The sequence below is a fragment of the Notothenia rossii genome (assembly GCF_949606895.1).
Source record: "Notothenia rossii genome assembly, chromosome: 4".
Classification (NCBI taxonomy): Eukaryota; Metazoa; Chordata; class Actinopteri; order Perciformes; family Nototheniidae; genus Notothenia; species Notothenia rossii.
The window spans coordinates 48,271,777-48,283,393 of NC_136902.1; the positions used below are offsets into that span (position 1 = coordinate 48,271,777).

General features: G+C 41.7%; 1 long non-coding RNA gene across 1 annotated transcript; it reads right to left on the reverse strand.

Annotated features, from left to right (window-relative positions):
• Nucleotides 1-6,676: 6,676 nt before the first annotated feature.
• Nucleotides 6,677-10,488, reverse strand: LOC307038358. The gene is made up of 4 exons (XR_013807978.1): nt 8,761-10,488; nt 8,412-8,560; nt 8,051-8,140; nt 6,677-6,988 (listed from the first exon to the last, which is right to left on the reverse strand). It is a non-coding gene; the product is annotated as an uncharacterized lncRNA (long non-coding RNA).
• Between the last annotated feature and the right edge of the window lie 1,129 nt (nt 10,489-11,617).

Consider the following 11,617-nt stretch of genomic DNA (forward strand, 5'->3'; position numbering starts at 1 on the left):
GGGTCCCGCCCAGAAGGGAAACCGACGAATGAAACACTACCAACTCACTGGCTAGCTCGCTCAGAAGTGAACTCGCCAATAACAAATAGCTAGGGAAGAGCAAGCGATACAACTCCTCCCCACCTGTGTATAAATGTTGTGATCATTTTGAAGATCGGCGCTCTTGTTTTTGACTTGCCGTTCCTGAGACGTGTCTCACACGGTGGTAGAACCTGAGCCCGGAGTACTCTGCAGAGTGCTTCGTGATTAGGTGATTGGGCGATGTATTGTATGTTTTTGCCATTAAAGCAGATTATTGTTTCACCATTATCCTGGCTGCTTTGAATTTTTCCTTCTTTTGAGAACCCGCTCATATAGGAACGGCGCAGAGCAGATGTTCTGCCCCAACAGCGTGCTCCCCCCCCCCAACTTCAAAATGCTGGGCTGACCCGCGATAGTGTCTTTTGCAGGCCTATTCAACTGGAAACCACCAAACCACAACGCAGCACGTTTTTTGAAAGTGTATCTAGTGGTGCTAGTAACGGTGGTCCTATGATAGCAACTCTAAAACATGTCTCTCTCAACTCTGAAGCGTAAACAGAGACAAAACGGTCATTGATCTTGTGGAGCAGATCCAAGTCAAGCTGGACCTTTTCGCGACCGACTTGAGCACGGGTCGGATGCTGCATTTTCCGACGCTTTCCAAACACATCACATCTCCGGCACAAATCACGGATGTGATGACAGATTTCATTGCGAGGTTGAAAGAGAACTTTGCCGGTCGATTGGATGGATTTGCTCTGCCCACAGAGGTGATGGGCTTTGCCAGAGACCCCTTCACTGTTGCAATAGAGGGGGACGTATCAACCAGAGCAAAGGAAGTGGTCTCCTGCATCGACAAGGGGAAATATACACTGGAATTTATTGACATGCAGCGCACTAACGAGCCATCGAAGTTTTGGAGTGATGTCAAAAAACAGCAGTTCCCTAACGTTCAGAAAGTAGCGATCTGTGTGCTCAGTATGTTTGGATCAACATACACATGTGAATCAAGCTTTTCACACATGAACTCAATCAAAAGTAGCACTCGCTGCTCCCTGACTGACAGCACTCTTCACCAATGTCTTAGGATTGACATCCGATGAGCCAAAAATCACTGCTCTTGTTCAAAACTAAAAATGTCCCTTCTCCCATTGAGAAAGTCAGCGATGACAAATCACAAATGAGGTGATAGTAAGCACCTAGTTTACTATAGTAGACGTGTAGTGTAGTATTCATTCATATAGTTACCCGCCGTATCTCTTATTATGGGTTTGTGCACTGAAGGGTTTGACAGTTCTTTCTGTATTCATTTAAATGCACTTTGTAATGTGTCTGGGTCAAATGTGACCAAAACGTATGATTTTTTTGTTATTACTTGAAAAGTGAAAAAATAGTATTGCTGCAGTACTACCTCTTTGTGTTGCATTGGAGCTCTTTAGCTGTTTTCTTTGTAAGTGAGGACATTTATTAAGACTGCTATTATTGTATTCAGTAAATGCACTTTGTGATGTGCCTGGTTAAAAAAAAATAACCTGAATATTTGACTTCTAAAGCAAACAAATGTAATGCTACAACTGTGCACTTTTTTTTCAGATTCTGTTAAATTAATGCTAATTTGTTGTGATTTTATGCACTTTTTGACGTACCTTTGTTAGATGAACAATGAATAAAAATTGCATGTTTTTCATCGCAGTAATATGTGTTGGTTTAAAAGGTTTCACTACCCGCTTTTTACAGGCCGCTGAATGCCTGGCCCAGCGGAATTTTGTAGTTATAAAATCTGGCCCAACTGAATGTGTAATTGAATAGCCCTGGTCTATTGGATACATTTTGGCCCTTGGACAAATTTAGTTGGTGATCCCTGCCATAGACCGTCTATGATTTGTACACATACATTTATAATCAACCGTTTTTTCTCCAGATTCTTTTGATACCATTTAACCCGTTAAGCCCCAAGCCAGTTTTATATCTCCACTTCTAAAAGTGGTACATTAATAATCTTTTTTCTCAAAGCAATGATAAACCTGTGAGTTGGATGTATAAAAGTCAGAATCAATATAGATTTTTTTTATTTTAAAGTAAATTCAGATTGAACATAGTAAAAAAAATGTAAATGATAGTGTCAGTCCAAAAAAGAAACATTACTTATAGTGAAAAACACCCTTGAATGATGGGATGGAAGACTAAAAGCTTTAGTAATCCAAACTATAACATATAATAAGTACACTGAAAAAAACGGGGAGTAAGATTTACCTAAGTAAATTTAACAACTTATATTTCAAGTCTAAAAGTATTTGTTATTACAGTTTTTCTCAATTGCTAACACACTAAAAGTATACATAAAGCACAATTATTTTAACTGACACTCAAAGAGCAAAACATCGGCTCAAATCTCCAAAACACTTTTTCAGCTTTTCATACAATTTGCAAATCAACATGGCACTTTTTGCAAACCACTGCACACGTTTTTCCACGTAAGACACAGGAATCTGACATAAAGTCACGTGTTAGCAGGTTTAAAACACTAATATTCAAAATGCCTCACACATGGACCAATGATCAAGAAACACGTTCCACCTGACCAAACACCTGATAGCATAATTGTTGGGTCATCAATCAAGATGTTAGCACTATAAAAAGACCACAGGTGAATACTTTCTTACAGCAACAATAACCGCGTTCATACAGCAGTACTTTTCCCACTTTAGTTCCGATATAGTTCCGAAATGTCGCGTTCTCACCAAAAAGAGCCGGAACTAAAATGAGTTAATAAGAACCTTTTTACCCCCTTTTCCGTCCCTGCTAGAGAGCAGGGACTTTCGTGGGAGAAAAAGGCTCCTATTTCTGATTGGCTGGGCGGATTGCAAACCACGCCCCGTAAAACTAAAAAAAAGTTTTGTGAAGCCGTCATTTTATTATCCTAGCATTAGCATTATTAGCATTAGCCCAACGCAGAAACGCAGAGAGACTAACTTATGGCAACACAACATAAAACATGGGAGCGGTGGAGATGAGGAGGTGTCGGCGTTCTGGCGATTTACTCGGAAGGCTTCAGTAGAAGCTGCTGGGAGTCCCAGCAGCTTCTACTGAAGCCAGTCCCCAACTCCGGGGACTTCCGGCCGGGGACTTCGGGTGGCAGTATACGGCGGGAAGTTGTTTGCGGCCTGCCAGTAAACCCAAAGCAGAAGAAGAAGAAGTGACTTCAGCGGCTTCATTTGCCTAATCCACCCCCAGGGATTTATTCCGGTGTGAACGCGATCTGTACTTAGTTCATCAGAACTAAAGAGTTCTGATGAACTAAGTTCTCATGAACCTTTGTGGGAAAAGTACTGCAGTGTGAAAGCGCCTAATGGAAGCCAACATGGAAGCAAGAGGAAGAGCTGAGAGTGAGAGGAGGAGGAAGAGGTGGGGTGAGAGGGAGATGAGGAATAATGAGAGGTAGAGGTAGAGCTGGAGGGAGAGGACGTTCAGAGGGTTCAGCCTAATCTAAACCGATGTACTTTTGCCTCTGTAATCCAGACACTTAGTCTAGAAAACAGGTTAGTTACCAGTTTTTAGCTCTGCATAATTCATGATATATATCAGTGCTTATATCTGTTGTGTGAAACATATTTACTTCATTACCGTAATTGAATTGTTGGCATGTAACCAGTGGCTTACCAGTGGCAGCTGGTGGAAATTATTTTAGGTGGGGCTTTTGTAATGGTGAATAAACCACACGGGGAACATTTTGAGAAATTACCCCTTAAATTAAATTGGCTACACTATTTCATCGTTGCTGTTGTATGATTGGTGTTTAGCTACGGTATTTAGCGTCTACAGCACCTCCGCTTTTAGGGTTGACATAGACCCAAACGCCGCCCGGAGGTCCCCCGGTGTTGTTGCGGGAGCTGCTGCACTAGCTAACGCTCCACTAGCTAACGCTACCTTAGCAAAACAAACGCTTATTTATTTTTGCAAATGGTGCGGCGGGCTTCAAACATGTTCCCCTCCACTGGTTTCAACCAAGCACTAAATTAGATGTTTTCAAACCAAATACGGTTGAACTGACACTTCCCCATATTCATTTGTAAGTAGATTCGAAGATACATGAGTTTCTGACTGCCGCAAGCTGAAGCTTGGTTGCTAGGTTAATAGCTGGGTGTTCTCCAATAAGGGGACGGGGGAAACAAAGTTAGTGATTACTGGTTCCATGTTGATTTAATTCAATACAAATTGTTGGGGGGTACTGAAAGGCTGTTACCGCACTGGTTACTTTGCAGCCCGGACATTTTCCCCAAAACACATTTAGACGCTATCGCAACACAGAAGTACCTTTCAAATCCGATCATTTTTAAGACCTTCTAAATCATATTTAAGACCTTTCTTATTTTTTTGGTCATATTTAAGACCTTTTTAAGACCCCGCGGGAACCCTGAGGAGACTAAATACGAACATTATATAAAGGCACATACGTGTGTATGTGTGTGTGTGTGTGTGTGTGTGTGTGTGTGTGTGTGTGTGTGTGTGTGTGTGTGTGTGTGTGTGTGTGTCTTTATTTTGCACGGGCACATAGTATCTGTCCCCGGCTGTTTGAAGAGCAAGCATGGGAAACAAAAGACAGTGTTTACCTCTTTGCATCCAGCTAGTCACACACACAGTTACAATCACACTCCCTGAAATTGACATAATTAATAGATAGTTTAGGTTCTCACCATCATTTGCTGTGGCCCACTGATGTTAACGATCGTAACTGAAAGGCTGCCTGTCAAACGTAAACATTCAGCCACGTGACTCGCAAACTCTCACGAGAGTTTTACACAAGACGGATCCTTTCTAGCCATAGCCCTGCACCGGGCGCTGACATTTGCGCCCGGTGATCATCAGATTTGACGACGCTGATTGGCTGAAATTATGTTTCGGAGCCATAGCTTACAGATAGCAACAGTCAGCTGCTAGTGGCTGCTGCTGCATTGGTTGAGGGCTCCTCTCTTAGCGCCCAGACGTAATGATACACGGGCAAGGCCAGGCAGGAAACATGTGACTTATCAGTAATTTTAGACATCGTAACACCATTTTAAACGAGATTTTATTGTAGATTATACATGTTACTGATACCAATTATATAATATTTACCTTGTTCATTAAACATTTTAATGAAGCATATATTTAAAAATATATATATTTAAAAAAATATATATTTTTTTTTATTTATTTATTTTTAAATGTGTAATGTGGGAAGAGGTGGGGCGGCGCCCCTAGCGCCCCTATTGGCAGGCCGCCACTGTTGCATACTATAACTGTACAACAATCCTGCACAATGTACTGTGGTAGACTTACTTTTATGCAACACAGACACTGACCAACCACTATATCTTTGTTGTTTATCTGAAGGACTGAGAAACAAAGAGGTGCAGGTGGAAGGCTAAGGATGTTCAATGTTCAAAGCAGCAGCTACAAACTGGGTTTTGGCAAACAATGCCATCACACTTAGAGAGAACCGAAGCATAGTAACTATGTGCTGAGATGCATGTTGCACAATGTTATTTTTGAATAATAAACTCATTTGTATTTCTTCATTTACTTTATTTCTGTAAACTCAAGCAATCTTTCTCTGCAGAAACCCCTATGTACAGAGCATCGCCCATAAAAGATGAAAGCGCTTTAGATTATGCTCAGCAGTGTGTAGTTGGGTGGTCAAACAATCTAGTATTATGAATGAAGTTCGTTATATTTGGTGCAAAAGTTTGCATTTGGTAAGTGTTTATGTAGTTTTGAGTGCAGTTCTTAATTTAGCAGGAGAAATTAGGTGTTTTGCACTTTGGGTGTGTGGTTTTGTGAATTGTGTTTAGTGTTCTGAGAAACAGCAATTAAAAAAAAAACGTTTGTTAGCAATCGAGTAAAACTGTAAAGGCACTTGAGTAAACTTTACTGTCACGCTCAGTTTTTGTAAGTAGATTTTACTTACCATTGCATTGTACATTTGACTAATTTTACTTACTATTGCATAATACATTTTACTCATTTTACTTACTATTGCCTAGTAGATTTTACTTAAGATTACATCTTATTCTAGAATCTTATTACAAATCTCCAGTAAAAACTATTTGGATTTTCAGGTGGTTTTTACTTGCTATTCTTTATTTTTATTGCAAAGATATTTAAATGTAATTTCTTCTACATTAAACATCAGCTCAATTCCATTAGTTGCTTATTTTTATACATTCTTACCTTAAGGCTACTACAACAAATGAAACAACAAACGCTTTTAAACAAAATCAACTTTATTTTGTCATGTTTTAGGCAACAGCTTACAACACTTTCAATAAATATATATATAAAAATGTAAAAGTACAAAATCATGAATACATTTTTCTAAATAAATAAAATGTTTTTATTCACACACATTTAGAAAAATACAATGTACAATCACAACATAAATTACAAAAAAGCAAACAGACTAGAGGACAAAACTAAGGAAAAAAAATAAACCCTAAAAATCGTATTTTTTATGATTATTTGAATTAGTTAATCCAACATTTTTGAAATATGAACTAACTTCAAGAACTGAAGTTAAAATAACTATTTCCATTTTTAAATGGAGTTACAGTAGAGTATAAGTACACAGTGCTATGAAGAAAAAAAAAAAGGAAAGTACCAACAGTTTGCACCTAACTAAAATGTACTTATTACATTCCACCTTCTAGGCTAAAAGTTTGGAGCGCAAGGTCTGGACTTTAGCGAATTGAGCTCGAGAAAGAGCTTCTGGAACACTTCAAAAGTCCATTTTACCTTTGGTGGGTAAACCAAGTGCATGGCATAGATTATTCCCATGAGCAGTATGAATGCGTTTGCCACACTTGTGCACCCATCATGCACCTCAGTTCCCTCTATGACGATCGACACATTACCCTGCACTGTCGCTGACAACAAAGATCTTCATGAGCTGGCCAGCATAGTCTTCTTTGACGATGTCCCTGCTTACATTCTGTCAAAACATGCGAATCAGTGTAAAGATACATTACATTATAACTTTTCTTTGAAGTTACTGTAGAGGAGACTCATTACATTAAAGTGGGCATTTAATTTAATATTTAAGTAGATTATCCAGTCCCCTTTAACTCAAATAAGGATGGGGTAAGTTAATGAATCAGAAAATTATGGAAGACCATTTCCACCACCAAAAGATAAAATCCCCATGAAAAGTCATAATTATAAGATAAAAAGTCATTTTGAGATACTTTGTCACAACAGACAAACTAGTAGCTCTTTGGCTCGAGTTCTCCTATTTATCTTGACAGGGAAATGGATTGTGAGTACATTGAGGACTACTTTAAACGTGGATTTACAACAGATGAAATACTTAATTTGCTTGCTGATTCACATGGAGTTGTACTAAACAAACGCACCCTTGAAAGGATTTTAAGCAAGAAGCAGCTCTGGCGTCGAAAGAATAAAACCGATGTGACTGAGGTGGCAATCTTCATTGAACAGCAACTGGAAACATCTGGTCAGTGTCATGGTTACAGATGGATGCACCAAAATGTTGGTTACATGGAATCGTGACTGACAGAGAAACAGTGTGAATACTGCTACAGTTATTGGGTGGTGAAGGTGTTGATCTGAAGTCAAGAAACAGACTGCGAAGGCGCATCTACCACAGCTGTGGTCCAAACTATGTATGGCACATTGATGGTTACGACAAGCTTAAGCCATTTGGAATTGCAATCAGTGGATGCATTGACAGGTTTTCCAGAAAGATGATATGGCTTCAAGCTTACAAAACAAACAAAGATCCAAAGATCATTGCTGGCTACTTTATTGATGGAATAAATGGAGAAAGTATAAAAGAAAATCTATAAATAATAAATCAAATGCAGTAAAACTATATAATTTATGCTAAATATATTTATTGCTAAATTAGCTAATCTGAAGATTTTTTTTCACCAAATTATGGCACAAGTTGCTCAACTATAGAGATACTTATTTACAAATATTGAAGAACAGACAACATATTAAACATGAATTCAACAATCATCATAACATTTACCTGGTAGTCTTTGATGAGTTCCTGTGTACTCTCTCCAAGGAACTCCATCAGGCAGCGGATGATGGTATCTCGTCTACCTTCAACATTTTGCTGTTTAAACAGAAATGTAAATTAGAATAAAGAATACTACATAATTGTAAACGTATTCATGTATATACAAATACAATAATCAAAACACATTTTAAGAGAATGCTTCACGTTTACATTTTAGTCTAAAAAACAGGCAGTTTAATCAGGGGGAGAGGTGAGAAAACACGTACTTACTTAAAAGATGCTGAAAATGTATCTGTAAAGGCCAGCGCATTCAATTATTATTTTTCGTCAGTAAAAGTAATGTCGTTGTATGAATTTCAAAGCTTACCTCACTGAATGAATCCAGCATCAGTTTTATTGTTGAGCCTGCAACCCCGCCTTTCTTCCCAAATATCTTCAGCAGTTTGGGGGTGTAGACGTCCAGTTTCGTCAAAAAGGTTTGCTCCAGATGAAGAGTTGTTACCCTTCTGAACTCCTCTTTGATCGGTGATACAAAAAAAAAAACGATGTCATTAATGTAATGCAACAAATATGATTTCCTAGCTTTCCTAGTGTGAGAATGAATTAGCAAGGTGAATGTAATACAATGGGAAGTCAGTGTAACTTATTAATACATGCAACATATACACAAACAGCAATCAGCACCAGGAAGAAAAACACATGAAAGCTAGATTTACCTGATGTTCCGAGAACAGTGCAGGCCAACTCTCTATGAAGTCTTGGACTGCAGGCCAATCCTCGACAACTTGTAGTCTTCGATATGAGAAAGTCTGGTCCATCTTCTCAGCAACAATCTTCTCATTGTTTTTTTTCTTTATTTCTGTCAATAAATCTACTCTATCCTTCTCCAAAGTGTCCTTTGTCTCCCCAAATGGCAGCGGTGGCAGGTAGTTTACTTCTGCCTTTTTAGGCCTTTTGATGCCTTTGGGACCCTTTTCATTGGACTTCTGCCTTTTTTCAGAGTTCACCTCCAGCTCTGGACAGGCAAGTTGACGAATCTCAATTTTGACCGGTAATTGGCCATTTTATATTTGAACCTTTGTCGCCAACCGTATATGCCATTAAAATACCCGGGTTCTTTGAGGCATGGGTACTTCTGTAACAAGGCTTCTGCCACAGCTAACACTTGGAAACCGTCACAGTATGCGGTATGGCGAAAGATCGTCTCTGCTAATTTTTCAAGTATGCTACTTGTCAGCCTAAGATTGTTCACAAGGGTGCCATCCTTTTGGTAGGCCTGGTTGCCTGCTTGCAGCATAAGGTCTACATCAGGGGTGCCCACACTTTTTGGGCTGGTGAGCTACTTTTGAAATGACCAGCTCACCGAGGTCTACCAACCAAGACTAGAATCCCAAATTGCAAGGGTTGCTGAATAACACGTTTTATTTATACATGGGATAACTACAATAGGGCTGCAACAAACGACTAATTTGATAATCGATTAATGAAACGATTAATCGACTATTCAGACTATTACTGTATGCCTTGCACAATTTCTCAAACGCTCTTATTTAGCCATCAACTTTTAGATTTAACTTGAGGTTGCTTTAGGCATGTGGAAACTAACAATGTGTCACGGTTTGTGAAACAAGCAGGACCCAAATGCAGATATAAACTGAACTTCCTTTATTTCAAGGCTATGAGATAAATGTACAATGACACAAACAGAACACTCACCGCAGAACTAGTCAGGGAACAAGACGAACCGACCAAGACAGACAGACAACCCAGAACTTAAATACACACAAGACTCAATCACACAACAAGACACAGGTGAGGAGGGAGGAGAAAACACAGGGGCCCAGGTGAACATAATCAGACAATTAGACACACCAGGGAAACTAATGACAAGAGGAAAACACAGGGAAAAGGACCAGACAATAACCCAGAGGAAAACATGACATGGAAAACAGCAAAAACACCCAAACCTACAAAACTATAAACGTGACATAACATGAGAATCGTGACATAACCCCCCCCTCAAGGGACGGATTCCAGACGTCCCAAAAAAACAAAAATCCAGCAGGGTGGGTGGAGGGGGTCTGGAGGACGGGTCTCGGGCGGATGGCCCGGGGGCAAGGCAGAGTTCAAAAAAGGGGAATTCGGGCGGACGGCCCGGGGGCAAGGCAGAGTTCAAAAAGGGGAATTCGGGCGGACGGCCCGGGGGCAAGGCAGAGTCCATGGAGGGAATCTCGGGCGGACGGCCCGGGGGCAAGGCAGAGTCCGAGGAGGGGTGAAGACCAGACAGCTCCTGAGGCCGGTCAGGAGCCGGTGTCGGCAAGATCCCCCATGGAAGAGGACACCGGACCGGCAGGACCCCCGGCAGGAGAGCAGTCGGCGGGACCTCCAACGGCTCAGGACATGGGGTTGGCAGGACCCCCGGCAGAAGAGCAGTCTGCGGGACCTCCAACGGCTCAGGACATGGGGTTGGCAGGACCCCCGGCAGAAGAGTAGTCTGCGGGACCTCCAACGGGACCAGACATGGAGTTGGCAGGACCCCCGGCAGAAGAGTAGTCTGCGGGACCTCCAACGGCACAGGACATGGGGTTGGCAGGATCCCCGGCAGAAGAGCAGTCTGCGGGACCTCCAACGGCTCAGGACATGGGGTTGGCAGGACCCCCGGCAGAAGAGTAGTCTGCGGGACCTCCAACGGGACCAGACATGGAGTTGGCAGGACGAGGAGCCGGAGTCGGGACCATGGTTACTGGAGCCGGCACTGAAGCCGGGAACATGGCTGTAAGGTCCGGTTCTGGGGCCGGAACCATGGCTCTTGGGGCTTGAGCTGCTAGCTTGGTTTTGCGACTCCTCCTCTTAGCAGCCGCCTGAATACTCCGTGGACCTCCATAAGCCAGACGAGTTCCAGAATATGACTCCTGGACAGGAGCAGGAACTGGGCCAGAAGCATGGGTTGACTGCAGACGGAACCCACCGAGGCGTATGGTGCCAGGTTGGGAATTGGGAGGCCGGGAGCTAGCATGCCTGGGGCTAACAGGCCGGGAATCACACACAGGGAGGATCTTTGAAATCCAGCCAGGTAAGAACTTCACCATACCTGGTTTCTCTCTAGCCATCTGGCGCGCCTCCGACAACACAGCCTCCCGCTGCTGAACTCCGGGTGCTCTCTTCCATCGATCCGAGCAGTTAGCCAAAAAAAAGGAAACATTTAATAATTCCATCTCGAACGGATCTGCTGGGCCCATTTTTCAGGTCGGTTCGTACTGTCACGGTTTGTGAAACAAGCAGGACCCAAATGCAGATATAAACTGAACTTCCTTTATTTCAAGGCTATGAGATAAATGTACTGTACACAAACAGAACACTCACCGCAGAACTAGTCAGGGAACAAGACGAACCGACCAAGACAAACAGACAACCCAGAACTGAAATACACACAAGACTCAATCACACAACAAGACACAGGTGAGGAGGGAGGAGAAAACACAGGGGCCCAGGTGAACATAATCAGACAATTAGACACACCAGGGAAACTAATGACAAGAGGAAAACACAGGGAAAAGGACCAGACAATAACCC